General features: G+C 46.7%; 1 protein-coding gene across 3 annotated transcripts in view; it reads left to right on the top strand.

Annotated features, from left to right (window-relative positions):
• The first annotated feature begins 4,910 nt into the window (after positions 1-4,910).
• The window catches only part of LOC140427072 (protein Shroom1-like), a 145,575-nt gene continuing 133,574 nt past the window's right edge, over positions 4,911-16,911 (top strand). The window contains exon 1 of one of the 3 annotated variants that reach the window (XM_072512550.1): positions 4,911-5,018. The gene's annotated coding sequence lies outside the window, so the exon portion shown is untranslated. Of the gene's footprint in view, positions 5,019-15,738; positions 15,904-16,356; positions 16,601-16,911 lie in introns of those variants that run through there. The other 2 variants (XM_072512548.1, XM_072512549.1) reach the window with 2 other exon arrangements.

Below are 16,911 nucleotides of genomic sequence, written 5' to 3'. Positions count from 1 at the left end.
AGATGGCCAGTTTGTAAAGCCTTGAACCAAATATGAAGAGCAGAAAGATGTTTGGTCCATTCAATATTTGGGATTCAATTTAAAAAAGAACAGGGTTGTACGTAATGAATGAAGTGTCCATGGGCAAACTCCATATAATTACTCACCATTCACTGAGCCTTCAGCTGGCTGAGTCTCTCTGCAATTCCTGCCCGAAACCTTCTCTCCTCTTTAAAAACTTCAGCAAAGAAAAATCACCTCCAATGCTGATCTGTGAAGCCACCTATGATGTTTTGTTAAAGGTAATATTTAAATACAACTCCTTGCTGCAATTGCCAACGAAACTAACATGTACTTGGTGCATCTTTTAAAAAAATAAATTTAGAGTACTCAATTCATTTTTTCCAATTAAGGGGCAATTTAATGTGACCAATCCACCTACCCTGCACATCTTTGGGTTGTGGGGGCAAAACACACGCAAACACAGAGAGAATGTGCAAATTCCACACGGACTGTGACCCAGAGCCGGGATCGAACATGGGACCTCGGCGCCATGGGGCAGCAGTGCTAACCACTGCGCCACCATGCTGCCCTAGCTTGGATGCATCTTGAAGAATTATGAAGGGAGCAGGTTATTCACAGATGATTCCATCTCCAATCCTGGTAGAAAGCATCTCCTGAGGCCAGAATTTAACAAATGTTCTACTGGTCACCTTGCCTTAAAAATAATTCTGAGTACGAGATTTTCTGGCCGTTCCTACCGGTGGGTGCTTCCAGTCCTGCCGACTGTGAGCCTCCTGCCATGGGTTCCCCAGCTGTGGGTACGAAGAACAGGAAACCCTGTAGGCAGTAGCAGGAACCCGAGGAAACACAGCGGAGGTGGCCAATGGTGTGCCGCTGCAAACTTGGAGTTTGGGGGTTGGGGGCAGGAAATCCTGCCCTGGGTATTGTTGTCCTAGAGAATAACTTTCTCCCCTACCCTGGTTCTGTCACAGGAGCCTGATGCTTGGCAGAACCAACAAATCCACAACTGCTACCATCTGGAAGGAGAAGGGCAGCAGACACACGGGGACACTGCCACCTGGAAGTTCCTCGCCAAGTCACTCACCATCCAGACTTGGAAATATATAACCGTCCCTTCACTGTTGCTGGATCAAAATCCTGGAACTCCCTTCTAACAGCCCTGGTGCTGTACCGGACTGCAGTGGTTCAAGACAGCTCATCACCACCTTCTAATGGGCAATAATGCTGGCCAATGCCCACATTCCATGAATGAATAATAATACCTTGCATCTTCTATTATAGTGCTGAGTAATACTTCCTTCCTTACTGCTGTCAGCAAGTGATTCCATCTCTAATTAATCCACATCTCCACTGTTTTTGTACAACTCTCATTATGTCACTGTTAAATCCAATGGCTGTCGGCCTAAGCATATGTGATATGAGATTGATCTGGTTGTTTATCATAAGACCATAAGACATAGGAGCAGAATTAGGCCACTCGGCCCATCGAGTCTGCTCCGCCATTCAATTATGGCTGATATTTTCTCATCCCCATTCTCCTGCCTCCTCCGTATAACCCCTGATCCCCTTATTAATCAAGAGTTAATCAGAGTTGGCTTGGTCCTTTCTACACCCTCCACTCCAAACAGTTTCCTTTGATCCTCTCTCTGCTCCACCCATCTTCACCCTATTAGGTGGTGTGAAGAGCTCATGATTTCTTTGGGCGAGATTCTCCGACCCCCCGCCAGGTCGGAGAATCGTCGGGGGCTGGCGTGAATCCCGCCCCCGGCGGTTGCCGAAGTCTCCGGCACCGGAGATTCGGCGGGGGCGGGAATCGCGCCGCGCCGGTTGGTGGGCCCCCCCGCGCGATTCTCCGGCCCGGATGGGCCGAAGCCCCGCCACTAAAATGCCTGTCCCGCCGGCATAAATTAAACCACCTACCTTACCGGCGGGACAAGGCGGCGCGGGTGGGCTCCGGGGTCCTGGGGGGGCGCGGGGCGATCTGTCCCCGGGGGGTGCCCCCACGGTGGCCTGGCCCGCGATCGGGGCCCACCGATCCGCGGGCGGGCCTGTGCCGTGGGGGCACTCTTTCCCTTCCGCCTCCGCCACGGTCTCCACCATGGCGGAGGCAGAAGAGACTCCCTCCACTGCGCATGCGCGGGAATGCTGACAGCAGCCGCTGACAGCTTCCCACGCATGCGCCGCCCGGAGATGCAATTTCCGCGCCAGCTGGCGGGACACCAAAGGCCTTTTCCGCCAGCTGGCGGGGCGGAAATTCATCCGGCGCCGACCTAGTCCCTCAAGGTTGGGGCGCCGCCCCCAAAGATGCGGAGCATTCTGCACCTTTGGGGCGGCGCGATGCCCGTCTGATTTGCGCCGTTTTGGGCGCCAGTCGGCGGACGTCGCGCCGTTTCCGGAGAATTTCGCCCTTTTTTGGTCTCCAAAATTGAGGCCAGGCTATCTAGTCAGGTGCTTTTTTTTCTTTCTGGTCTCTAACCCCCAAAGACCTTTCCCCATCCCCTATGCCTTTATAATAGACCTCAATCCTGCTCTATCAACTCTATCCTGACACGAGTTCAGACTCAGTAATTGCTTTTCACTGAAATTGTAAACTGATCCCCTTCTGCAGATAGGGTACAAGTGAATCCCACTTTGATGATTTTGGGCTGAGATAATTTCCATAAAATGAAAATAATTTTCCTTTAAAACCAGTATTGTTTCTGTGCGGGATCGCTTCAGCCTAATCGATGGGAAAAACTAAACCAAAATAACACACACCCCAAACCTCCTGCCCATAAAACCAGCATTTCCCAACAACAAAGGGGAAATGTCCCTATTGGAAGGTTCCCGTCAGGAAATCAAGTGTTCTTGGGAAGGTGTCAGCAATATGACCCTACATAGAGGCTGTGTTGGAGGACTGACCAGCTCAGAGCTGTCATTATTAAACCTGCAGTTTCTCAAAGTAGATTGGTACAAGTAGGGCCTTGCTGACTGGCACAAGTGCTGACTGAGTTTGAAGATAATCAATAACCGATATAAATTGACCCACCATGGAAAGGAGACAAACGACCATGATCCCATTATAAAATGAATCTAAATTACTGTACCCTGCTGCCTTTACAAGTCCACGAACTGGTCTTTAAAGCCGGCATTTTAATTAAGTTGGTATCGGGTAAATTTGGGATTTACGTGTAACCCCCGACAACCCGATTCAAAACCAGTGCTATGACACTCCTCATTATTTCCATATTTAATGCTGCACGTCGCTCATCTAGAAACTTATGTTTAAAAACTTGTACCAGCAGGTTCTGTGCAGTTCAGTGAGGCATAAATAAACTTGGCGATTTACCGGTCCACCTGCCTGGTGTCTGCCAGGTGAATGCGATTTAAAATTGATTTATGATTCAAAATGTGGCCTTGTTTGTAAATCACTCGATGGACCTTACCCTATTTATATAATCCACTCGATTTTACTTGCAGCTTGTACTCTTTCAACACAGACCTAATGTGCATCACCCCTCGTTTCACTCGACAATGGATGGCCAAGCCTTCAACCAAACCAGACTTGAACTCATCCTAAGTCATAGGAACCACCTGACAACCAATTAGATTTTGTTTCTTTGACCAGTTACTCATATTTTAACTTGCTATGTTTGCAAAACACAACCAAAACCTTAATTAACATTAGATATTTGGAGAATGTTTAATGGTTTGGGACTTGCAGTAATGGGGTTTTACGGAATTATGCTGATCTAGGCTTCAGGTAACCAGAAAATCCTTTGGCAGGAAGGGCTTCTGACCTAGTGGAACTCCAGTGGTTTTATTGGGACTTTGTTAATCATTTTTGTTTGGACTCTTGGGCGCTAATTCTGGAACCACCAGGTGCCCTGCTTCAGATGGGGAGTGTCACTCGACAGTACTATTGTGTCAAGGAATGCAATACTATTCTTGTGCAGCCATGCTAAAGCATTACTGATGGACAGTACAGCAGATTATATAATCCACTCATAATTTTATTTGAATCTCTCCACTTAAAGAATTGAACTAAGTCAAAGTCTTTACTGAAGATCTCTTTCCAGTGCCTTTCCTAAATGGAGAACTTGCGCAAGAGTCACTAGTCAATGTGATATTACTTTTTCTCATCGCTGTCAGAAATGCCTCCCTAACATGGGCTCTTTGTATATTGACATGATGCTGTCTGCTGAATTATCAATATGGAATGTCACTGTGCCACCCATTGCTTGAATTTTCTATCATAGACTTTCATACCAAGAAGACAATGCTGTGCAGTAGGGTCAGGTTTGCTGCCTTTGGGTACCATGTGCACATATTGAAAGCAATTGGTGTACTACAAGAAGAAAGGTTAACTAAATGTTGTTGTGGAGTTTCCAGTGTGTAGTGCATGGTGCACTATAGTGAATGCCATAATATGCTTATGACACTTCAGAATTTCTGGGTAAAAATGTAAACTATGAAACAACTTAAATTTAAATGGTGAAGGGGCGACATGGTGGTGCAGTGGTTAGCATTGCTGCCTACGGCACTGAGGACAGTGGTTCGATCCAGGCCCAGGGTCACTGACTGTGTGGAGTTTGCACATTTTCCCCGTTTCTGCATAGGTTTCACCCCCACAACCCAAAAAATGTGCAGGTTATGTGGATTGGCCACACTAAATTGTATCTTAATTGGGGGGGAAAAAGAATTGGGTACTCTAAATTTAATTTAAACGGTGAAGCTGAGGGAGAAAAATATTCCGGCCAACAGAGAACCATTTAAAAAAATGTTTCAAACCTGTTTTTAACTCATTCAAAAACGAATTCATTTAAATAAAGTTAAAATCCATCCCATTCCTTTGTTTCTAAATGTTGTATGGCGGATGGGGAAAATGGATGGCATTGTCCAGAATCTGTGGCAATTGCTGGAAGCCACGAGCACCACCTCAACGGCAGGTAAAATGGATGTACTGCATGAGAAAGATTCGCTGAGGCACCTTCCGAGTAAGACTACAGTGCACCTTGACTGGCAGCAAGTATTGGGTAGGTATGTACAATATTTATTGGATCCAGGAATAGATTGTATAACGTAAGGAACCTAGCAAGGCAACACTACACAACAGAAACATTTAGCAGGCAAGACTACATGTTACAAAACATGTGAATTTGTTTGCAAGCCTTTGAACCACAGGTCAACACTTACCACTAAGGCACATATCTCATAGATGGACAACTGTTTCACTGTGTCTCATGCATGTCCATAGAGCAGTGTTTTTCAAACTTTTTTCCAGGGACCCATTTTTATCAACTGGCCATCCTTGGCAACCCATGCTGCCCGAATTTCACAACCCACCATTTTCACTGACCTTTAATGCGGCAGATGAGCCTGCTCGGTCTTCACGATCTCACTTGCTTCGTCGTTCAATGTTGCATTTCTGATTATGACTTCAGGTGATGATTTAAGATGTCACGGAATCCGTTGAAAAGAAAATCAAGTGGTTTGTTCTCAAACTCGCCATGCTTAGTCATCAAATGTCTTTGAGCCTTTGAAGGTTTTTAATTTTCATTTGCCAGTACTGCTCAACAAATAACACAAATGAACTTTAAATCCTGATTTGTAGTGGCACAATTAATAAATCCACACCTTGAGGATTATCATTTTTCCTGTTTTCAGCTTCTTCTTGGGTTGTTCACCAGAGGCCCTGCAGTTCACACCAGCACTGCTGGCAGCTGCAAAATGGAGGAATGTGCTGTCAGCATACAGGGCGCGTGACCTGCTCTCTGCCGCCGCTCCAGGCAGGAAGACTCCAGCGGGAAAAAAGAAATCTGCTCCTGGGCCAGCGCGCTGACGTCAGGAGGCGTTCTGACCTGCATAGGGTCCGGGCCTGTACACTTCTGAGGGGGCATGCAGAATAACGGCTGGCATTCTGAAAGCTGTTGGGCACCACTTCCCGCAATCGGGAATGCCGTGACACATGGCCCCACGATCGGGAAAGGCGCGGCGCATGGCCCAGCGACCCTCCCAACACTCGCCCGTGACCCTGGATTTGAAAATGACTGCCATAGAGTACAGTGGAAAACCTTGCCCTATGTTCCGATAACTGGATGGGAAGATTCCAGAATGGAACCCTGGTTCAAAAGACCGTAACGTTTACTTTTTAATAAAACCTGAAGGAACAGAGTCACAAGACCATTAATTAGTTTAACAAGAAGATAAAACACTTTATTAAACATGAGAAAAAATTGGATCATGATACAATACTCTTCTACCCTGGGGGGTGGCATGGTGCCATAATAGTTAGCACTGTGCCGAGGACCTGGGTTCGATCTCTGCCCCGGGTGACTGTCCATGGGGAGTTTGTGCATTCTTCCTGTATCAACATGGGTCTCACCCCCACAACCCAAAGATGTACAGGGTAGGTGAATTTGCCATGGTAAATTGCCCTTATATTGGAAAGGTTAAAACTAAACACTCCTCTACTTCCCTCTCTTAGTTTAACAATTACACAGAGGATGCATCTTAATCGACAATTGTCTCATTAACGCAAAATCCCTCTTAAGCACGCAAGGTGACTGTGATCAAATACACGCACTCTGCTCTGAATCAAGTCTGTGTCTGTGGATTTCTCCTCTGAATACCCCCAGATGATGATCCCAATAGTTTCCAAACTCCATTCCCAAAAACACACTTTAAAATCTTCTCTCACAATAATTCATTCCCTTAATGGTTTGCATTCTGAAATTCATTCCAGGTTTTGCAAATGACTCTTGTAACCCAAGCTCCCACTCCGCTTTTAACAGCAAATCCAGTCGTGGATTTTACATGAACCCATTTAGAATTTCTTTGTCTTGACTGCTGTAAAAACTGCTCACAATTGCTTTAACTCTTGATTCCCAAACAATTAAAATGGCATCAGATGTTTGATTTACCTGTGAAGGCTGCTGTCCCACTTTAAATCTGGTTATTGCAGTTTGTTTCTTTAACTCGGAACACTTTGTTTACCCTTCCTTGAATTCATCTGAACAATGCCTTGTTCTCTGTTCACTTAACTCCAGACTTCTTGGACACTTCATTTCTCTAGTTTTCCTAACTAGCTGGACTTTGCTGGAAAGCCTTACTCCATAGTATGGCTTTTCTTCTAGCAAGGCCGAGAGATGTTCCCTCTTTAACTTTCTGCTTTTCTTCTAGGAAGGCTGAGAGAGATGTTCCCTCTTTTAACTTTCTAAAACCAACTGCTTCTAGCAGAGCTGTGAGAGCTGCGCGCTCTCTCTTGGAATGTTCTCTCGTACTCTCTCATATTACCGCCTCCAACTGCTCTGGCTTCCAGTTGGAAAGCCCTTCCTTCTGGAAAGTGAGCACCTGTTGCCAAGCAACATCTTATCCTTCCCCCAGGCTCTTATTTACTCTTCATGCTGCGACCCTCTCTAAGCTCAAGAGAAACACAGTTGGTACTTAATTAACACCCCACTCATACAAACACCTTTGGTTAGCATGAATCTAACTATAGTTATTACCCTTCTAGGCACAAACATTAAATTAAATCTACTGCTAATGTTTACCGATACGAACTTAAATCCTTTAAAACTACCTTTGTTTTCCAAACACTGCATAAGTGTTTCACTCATCAAAGTATTGCAACACGAACATGGTCACTTCCTGATTCCCAGTATATAAGAGTTCAGGCAGTGCAGATGGTTGCCGTAATGATCTCTGCTACTTTTGGGGAAATACAGCTGTGCAGTGACGTGGAGCAACTGTGTTAATTTCAAGAGGTGAAGTACAGGCCATGCTAACTCTTGCATCAGACACCAATTTGACTTGTGATCAGCTGACATCGCAGTGCCAGTCAACAAAAAAGCACACGCAAAACAGCTGAGTGTAGCACTTCCTTATGTCACAATTTGCCAGTAAATATGTTTGCTGTGGAAAAGTAAGAATATTCACCTACCCACCTTGGGAAGGGGAAGAGCATGTTTTGAGTTATTGGCTAGTATGGTCATTTTCAAACCTCGGGCTGCGACCCGTGGTTGGGTCACAGGAGGTTTGCAGGGCCATATGTCATGGCGTTCGCGATCATGGGGCCATGTCTCACGGTGTTCCTGATCATGGGGCCATGCGTCACGGTGTTCCCAATTGAAGGAATAGTGCCCAACAGTGCAGGAAGTAGTGCCCACGGTGCGACCGGCTTTTAAAAATGTCTGCCATGACCGGCTTTCAGAATGCCGGCCGTTCTGCATATGTGTGCCCCCTCAGCAGTACGCAGGCCCGGAGCCCAGCGGGGCAGAATACCTTCACCTGATGTCAGTGTGCTGACCCAGGAGCAGATTAAAAATTGCTGGAGTCTTCCTGCCTGCTTAAGTGGGGCGGTGCAGACTCGATGGGCCGAATGGCCCCCTTCTGCACTGTATGTTCTATGTTCTATGGAGCGGAGGCAGAGAGCAGGTCACGCCGGCGTCATGTGCTCTGGGCAAGAGAGAGATTCCTCCATTTTGCAACTGCCAGCAGTGCTGGTGTGAACTCCAGGGCCTCTGCAAATCAGGATTCAAAGTTCACGTGTGTTACATGCAGGAAAGTACTGGCAAAATGAAAGTTTAAAAACCCTCAAAACTTCAAAGACATTTGAAGACTACGCATGGCGAGTTTGAGGACAAATCTTTTGATTTTTTTCCAACGGATGCATTGACATTAAATCATCAGCTGAAGTAATTATCAGAAATGTAACATTGAATAACAAAGCAAATGAGATTGTGAGGATCGAGCAGGCTCACCTGTCACATTAAAGATAAGTGAGAACGGTGGGTCCTGGGCAAAAACGTTTGAAAAACACTGGGGCTAACAGTTGTATCAAGGTCTGCGTTTCTGATCTGGATTTTGCTGATCTAGTTAGTATCCCCACCTTTGCCAAACTACAAATATTGCATTTGAGGCACAAATATTGCATTTAAGGCTGTTTAGAAACAAAACATTTTATCTTCAGAGCTGGAAAGAAATAGCCCAGCAAAATCTTCTACAATGTTTATTGAAAATGGAAACTCAAAATATGGGTATGATCTCATAGCAACAACATTGTACTGAAACTAAGAGCTGACCATAACAAAAGCCAAATTACAGCGTTTCCTTCTGCACAAACTTCCCTTGCTGCCATTTTAAATGGTTATCGAAGAGAGAAACAAAGGCAGTACAAATACTGTATTATAATGCAATGTTATTTTTGTTCTATATAGTTTACAAGAAATCTGGGCTTTAATGAAGCTTGCTTATGATTGGCACTTGGTTCCCTCCCCAACTCCTCCATTTCCTTCCTATTTGTAATTTGTTTGTAACACTCCCTTGCTGGTTTAGTCAGGTTCTCCTGACTGGTCATTCACGACTTACTGACACTTTTCCAGCTGCTTTCGATTTGTCATGCTTCAGTTCCGACCTGCTGCTATTTTATTCTGATACAATTGACAAAGTATTATACATATTCTAGCATGCAGATTTCTTTTAAATAATGAAGATCGCAATGGAAGCATTTATAACTTAATGCAATGTCATCCTTAGGATACTTTATTCAAACCCATGTGATTATCTGTTTTTATACCACATAAGACTAGTGCTAATGCAATTACAACAGGGGGGAAGAATTTGTAAAACTGAATGGTTCCATTATTAGGGTGTTAGTTTTAAAAATAGGCCAAGAGTCTTGGAGGTCTTGGTAGGCAGTAATTTTCCTAAGTAGAGCTTTAAGGTTCTGTGTTGAATATTTCATTGCATTATCCCCTGGCAGGGGCCTCGGTCTTCTCTGTGGACACTTGAGGTGACAGCAGTGTGGCATTTGAAAGGAGTTAGTGGAGCTGAACAGAATCCAAGCTGCTGCAGGTGTCTCATTAAATTGAAAGGATACTGGGTTCTTTCAATGCTGCAACTGTAACAGAAATGCAAGAGGTAATGGACACCTGCCCTTGTTTGAGATGTAATTCAGTAGCCATGTGTGGCAATCTTCGGGGTATCGGAGCAGCCAGAGCTACACATGGGGAAGAGACCGACACCCTAGCTTTTGCTTCCCTAACCGCACGCTGGAGAATCCTGCTTGGCTGGCGATCGGCAGCACCACCCACAGCTGCAGACTGGCTGGCAGACCTGGCGGAATTTCTCCACTTGGAGAAGATCAAATACACCATCTGAGGGTCGGAAGAAGGCTTCCTTAAAGCATGGGGACAATTTGTCGGCCTGTTCCAAGACCTGTTCAAAGCCAACATCGATTATGGGGGAAAAAATGAGAGACGGGAGAAGACGGACAGGAACACACAACCCTGGGGGGAGGGGGAACTCAGGGGAACTACAGGGAGAAGCGTGGGGGGGGGAGGGGGCAGAAGCCCCCTGTGGTGATACCCCCCCTCAAACCCACAAGGCAGGCAACAGAAAATACAAAGGAAAGGGGAGAACAGGAGTTGGGGGATAAACCACCCTGAACGAATGAGGGGAATACCAAGGAGAGGCTGTGGGGGGTGGAGTGGGGGGTGGAGCGGGGGTGGGGGGTGGGGTGGGCGGGGTGGAGAGAGGACACACCAAGACTGACGATATGTATATAAGAACCTAAGAACCATACGTGCTGTAAATATTAAACGTAAAGTGTTACTGTGTATAAATTTAAAATACCAATAAAAAATATATTTTTTAAAAATGACAGAAGCCAGCAGGCTCCTGTCTGCTTCCTGACCCACCTGCGGTTTCTGGCGTTGTAAACTACCACCTGCTCAGAAACCCACTCACCTTCTCAGGGCTAAACTCTCTGCCATTCTGGATCCAGCTGGTAGGGAACGCATGAGAATGTTTCTTGGCAGCCTTCCTTCAACTTTTTTGAGCCCCCATAGAGAAGCTTCTGCCTCAATAGTAAAGCCAAAGTGAGAAATCACCATGCAGGCAGTGCAGGCCCTCATTTCCAAACTATTTTTCCTTGGCGCACCTACCACACCCTGGACAGCAGGACCACTGCACTTTCAGGAGGGGCCTCTCTCGGTACTTCAGATGGTCAAGCTGAGATGTGGAGCTCAGCCTACACAGAGTTGCGTGGGTGGGGTGGGGGTTAGGAGATTGTGTGAGAAAAAGGGAAAGAAGGACAAGAATAACTTCTGTTTTCAGGCACAGGACATGTGTGTGCCATCACCCCATGTCACTGGCTGTACCTGTATACCTGTCATCCCTGTGCATTAAAAAAAACCCATTGAAACCAGGCTTCATAGCCCAAAGCAGCAATACTGCGGTACTGTGAATAAGGTTAAACGACAAACCTGTCAACATACAAAGTCAAACACTGAAGTAAGCTTTTCAACATAAAAGGCTAGTGTTTTTCAGTTGGAAAATTATCCCTTTAACAACAGAGAAACAGAAGTACTGGTTCGATCTCTCTGGTTTCACAGTAAGGTGGATAGGATTACAAAACTCGCCTTTGCAGTGGCACTGTTAGTGATTCCAGGCCCTAGTTTGATCAGCCTACTGTTGTCGAAAGAAAGTATCTTTTCAATTTTAAATTGTCTGGATTGGAGCTAAAATTATTTAGCCCTTTGATTCTGGTTAACTTTCCCCCTCATTCCCAAACATCCAATATTACATTTTAGACCTTTTCTTGGATGCAAACTGAACTTCTTTACAAACAATTGTTCTTTCTACTCCCATAACGTTTATGTAAATAAATATATAAGTTCTTTAGTAACCTTATACTTCCAGAAAATACTATCCCTGGTGTTTATAGTGTGGCATGCCAAAGAGAATAGAGGCCCATTATTTATGTTCACTATTTCCCAGAAATGGAAAAAAAAATCCCTTTTACATGCAGAATTGCAAATAGGGGGCGCGATTCTCCGCTCCCACGCCGGTTTGGAGAATCGCCTGGCGCGCCATTTTTCCCAGCGACGCCGGTCCGTCAGCCTCCCGCGATGCACCCAAGTGGCGAGAACGGCTCTGTCGAGTTCTGTGCGGCGCAGGCCAGAGAATCGCCCGGGACACCCAAAATGCCGATTCGCCACTACACCTGCTATTCTCCGGCCCGGATGGGCAGAGCGGCCTGCCCAAAGCGACGGCTTCCCACCGGCGCCATCCACATCTGGTCGCTGCCGGCGGGAACAGCGTGGGAACGCAAGGGGTGCGGCCTGTGGGGGGTTGAGGGGGGTTCTTTCACCGGGGTTGCACTCAAAAGGGGTCTGGCCCGCGATCGGTGCCCACCGATCGGCGGGCCGGCCTCTCTGAAGGAGGACCTCCTTTCCTCCGCGCCCCGCTAGATCCATCCGACATCTTCTTGCGGGGAGGACGGCAACCAAGCATGCGCGGGTGACGCCAGTTAGGCGGCGGATGACGTGGCGCCGCTTTTATGCGGCGCCAATGCCCAGCGCGCGCTGACGACGCTGCTTTAGCGACACGCCCCCCGAGTTTCTCGCGGCCCCGGTCCTAGCCCATTTCCGGGCCCTGAATCGGTCGAGATCGGGGCCGTTTCGCGCCGTCGTGAACCTCGACGGCGTTCATGACGGCGTGGGCACTTAGTCGCGAGAGCGGAGAATCGCGCCCAAGGTGCTTAGAAATAGATTTACACTTTTGTTAAAGATATATTCTTTCTTTGGACACTAAGAAATGGAAGCAGTAGTAGGCCATGTGGCTCCTCTCGAGCTTTGCTTCATCATTTAATAATAATCTTTATTGTCACAAGTAGGCTTACATTAACACTGCCATAAGATCGTGGCTGATGCTCAACTTCAACTCCAGTTCCCCGCCCAATTCCCATGTCTCTTGGTTGCCTCAGAGTCCCAAATTCTCTGCCTTGAATATACTCAAAGAATGAGCATTTAGAACCCTCTGGAATAGAGAGTTTCAAAGATTCCCAACATTCTGGAGATTTCTCCCTACCTCGATCCAAAATGGCTGCCTCCTTAATTTGAGAGAAAATGTCTCCTATCCCAAAAATAACTTCCTGACCTTCACCTTGTAATTACAGTATAAATAATAGATGTCTATAAAGAATGGTCTTGTATATCATAGACTTGAGCACAATCCATTCTGGACAGACACTCCATTGCATTACTTTTTTGAAAATAAATTTAAAGTACCCAATTATCTTTTTCCAATTAAGGGACAATTTAGCGTGGCCTATCCACCTAACCAGCACATCTTTTGGGTTGTGGGGGCAAACCCCATACAGACACGGGGAGAATGTGCAAACTCCACACGGACAGTGACCCAGGGCCGGGATTCGAACCTAGGTCCTCAACGCCGTAGTCCCAGTGCTAACCACTGTGCCACCGTGCTGTCCTCTATTGCATTACTGAAGGTGTATTGTTGGAGCTGAAAGGTGGGGTTTTCCGGTCGGCGACGCCGAAATCACGTTCAGTGATCGGCCGGAGAATTCCCATTTATGACCAAATTGGGGGCGGCGCTGCTTTCGCGATGTTCCGCCCCCTCCAAAGCGACGTACTCTCTTGCATACGCTGCATGCCATATCGATGGCCTCAGGATGTTGCCTGAGGACCAGCCCCCCCCCTCGATACTCCGCCCCTGACTAGCCGAGTTCCTGACTGCGTCGGTCGTGTGTGGTCTCATCCAGCGGGAACTTGGCGTGGTGGCTGTGGACTCAGTCCAGCGCTGCCACAGTCGGGGGAGGGCAAGGGGGATTTTGTCAGGGGCTGGAGGAACTGTTGGGGGTGGGCTGGGGCATGCGAGCCGGCCAAAGGGGGGGCACTATTTTGCAGGCTGATTCCGCGAGCGACGGGCGCCATGTTGCACAGCGCGGCCGCTGCAGGACGCCACCGCGCGCATGCGCAGCCATGGACTCGGCAATTCTCCGGGCCCTTTTGGCAGCTAGAGCCGGGTGCTCTACGTTGCCTTGTTGCTAGCACCCAGCCAAACGGAGAATTGGTGGCCATTTTACGCCGTTTCTTTCTGTCGTAAAACGCCACCGTTCCCACGCCAGTGTGGGGACATAGCCTCAAAATCGAAGAATCCAGCCCGAGATATTTTTGATGAGTTGTTACACTAAAGTTCTTTCCACTCTCGAGGTGGAAATAAAAGATCCAATCCATCATTTGAAGATGAGCAGACGAGTTACCCAGGTGGTCTGGTCAATATTAATCCCTCAACCAACACCACTAAGACCACCAGATTACCTGGCCATAACTATATTGTTTGTTGGGGCACTCTGCAGATTTAGCTGCTGCTTTTCCAAGAAGAAGAATTCATCAAAAAAACACCTCAAACAGATTGTAAAGTGCTTGGGGATAGCCTGAGGTTATGAAATTTCCTTTGCAAATGCAGATCTTTCCTCCTTTAAAGTAACCGTCACACAAAGTAATCCTCTTAAAGGAATAATAACGCATATACAAAAAACACTTGAAATAAATATTGAGTCTTATTTTGCATTATTTGTCCCATGTTATGATTTTCATGGTATTACATTTATCCTGGTTCAGAATGGTTTGGAATATCACTGTGCACTCACCCATGTTATTGTGTTGTACATGGCACAAATCATTTTTAAGGTGCTGTTTTCGCCTTGTGTGGGTTTCAATAAACTGGTATTACTTGTCTGTTACTTATCATTCCATTTAGTTTTATTTAGTGTTGACTAGACATGTGGAATAAATGTCCACCTCCCCAAGGCTGGGATTCTCTGGTGTCGAGATTGTCTAGCACACCCCCACCCACAAGATTTCCAGCAGCGTGGGCTGGCTTCAATGGGAAATCCCCTTGACAAGCGACAGGAGTAGAGAATCCCGCCGCCAGTGAACGGTGCGCCTCCGAGAAACACGTATCTGAGGGCTGGAGAATCCCTCCGTAGGCGCTCCAAAGCGGCTTAAGGAAAAGTCCAGAAAACTGTGCCAAAGGTCCGCAGGTCAGAGAATTATACCAAGTGAATCATTTTGACACTTGTAACGGCTGTTAAAATTTGTAAATCATTCTTTTTGTTAAAAATAAATTTAGAGTACCCAATTCCTTTTTCAAATTGAGGGCCATTTTCGTGAGGCCAGTTCACCTACCCTGCACATCTTTTCGGATTATGGGGATGAGGCCCACGCAGACACTGGGAGAATGTGCAAACTCCACACGGACAGTGGGCCGGGATTGAACCCGGGTCCTCGGGCGCCGTGAGGTGAAATATTCTCAGCTTGCCGGAGAGGCCAGTTCCCGAGAAGCTGCTTTACCTTTTGGAGGGGAGTCTTGAACTCAGGCCCGTGGTCCCAGCATAAGGGGTTGCCCAATTAGGACTGAGGATCAAGAAGGATTCCTTCACTCAAAAGGTTGTGAATCTGTGGAATTCCCTGTCCCAGAGGGCTGTGGATGCTGAGTGGAATTAAGGGATATGGGGGTAACAGGGTACCTGTGGGGTTAAAGTGGAAGGTCAGTCATGATGCTATTGGATAACAGAGTATGGTCTACTCCTGATCTTATGTTCAAAGGGCTGCCTTATTGTTGGTGATTGTGTTCACCATAAAGCAGTGGATTTGGAATGTATTCAAGTAGTCTGGAGAGGAAATATTTGTTCATCAAGTTCTTTATAACCTCATATTAAAAAAAATCCGACACACAGGCGTCACGGAAAGACTTATCAAGTTACCTTTGCACTGGACACCTGTAATGGTGAGAGAACAGCTATCCGCAGTAAACTGAGCAAAGCTGTTTTATTTGTTTATGCCTGTGTGGGAGGAAGCTGGCTGCCTCTCCGCAAGAGATATTCTGCCCTTGTTTATGTGAGTTTGGGTGTGAGAGTCTGAAACGTGTATTGTTTTGCCTTGTAAAGGTGTTGGGAAGGGCCGGACTCGGCTGTTTTAACAGACAGACTGATTTGAAGGTGGTGTTTTCATTATCCTGCTCGAGTGAATTATTAACCGGACTGGCTGTCGAATGAACCTGCGATCCCTTCCGCTGCCGAATTGTAGGGAATTCCTGAGTCGCTTGGTCGCCGTAAGTAAAGCAAAAAGTCTCGTTAACTGGTGCAAGTGGTAAAATAACAACTCGCCCACTCCTGTCCTGGAGAGGATCCGGGTTCTGCGCACTGACTCCGCGTTTACTCTTGGCTCCCTCTTTCTGTTCACACTTTTCAGTGTTAATTGTGGTTGGATTCGCTCTATTGCAGAGGAATGCGGAACCGGGAGCCGTTGCTATTTTTCTGCTTTGTTTTGCACATTTAAGCTGAAATAAAATTGGCCATTGTGTGTTGATGCCGTATTCCGCCAACATTTACTAATGTGGTTAACAATGTGATGCAATGAGAGAATGACCAATATAATCTGTTCTTGTGATGTTGAGTGAGGGTTAGATATTGGCCAGGGCTCGAGGGATGAGTCCCCACGCTGGGCTTCGAATGGGGGATCTTGGACACAGCCACTTGAGCAGGCGGATGGGATCCCCTTTCTTATCCGGAACTGACAGTGCTGCTTCTGTGCTGTGCCCAGAATGTCAGCCTTCTGTTACACGCAGTCGAGTTGGGCAGTGGGACCTCAAACCCAGAACCGTGTGCTTGAAGAGCAAGAATGCTACCAACTGAGCCACAACTGATTCTGTACGTGACTGGATCTGTGAGGATGTGACCCCATGGCGGTGGTAGATCTATATCTGTGACTTTGACTACGTGACTGTGATCGTGCACTCTGTAACTCTTGTAAGTGACAGTGTCTGTGTGTCTGTGTCTGTGCTTGTGTCACTGTATGTATGACTTTGCAGATTTGTATAACTGTGATTCTGTGACTCTCCGAATCTGTCATCTGTTTGAGTTTGCTTTGCTGTGAGGCTCTAATCTATTCTGGCTCTCCAGGAAAGAAAGTGTTTTTATATCAGTCTGATGCAAATCAGGATTATTGAACTCTGACTGCCTGCCTTCCACCAGTGGTGTTTCCATAGCCACATAATGACTGTTAGCAACTTGCTCGGTGTCACATTCTGGTCTCTTAATGTGCCTCAATCTGACCCTAT

This window comes from Scyliorhinus torazame, chromosome 7, assembly GCF_047496885.1.
Source record: "Scyliorhinus torazame isolate Kashiwa2021f chromosome 7, sScyTor2.1, whole genome shotgun sequence".
NCBI classification, from domain to species: Eukaryota; Metazoa; Chordata; class Chondrichthyes; order Carcharhiniformes; family Scyliorhinidae; genus Scyliorhinus; species Scyliorhinus torazame.
The sequence above is the reverse complement of the archived record's forward strand: the minus strand, read 5'-3'. Positions and strand labels throughout refer to the sequence as shown.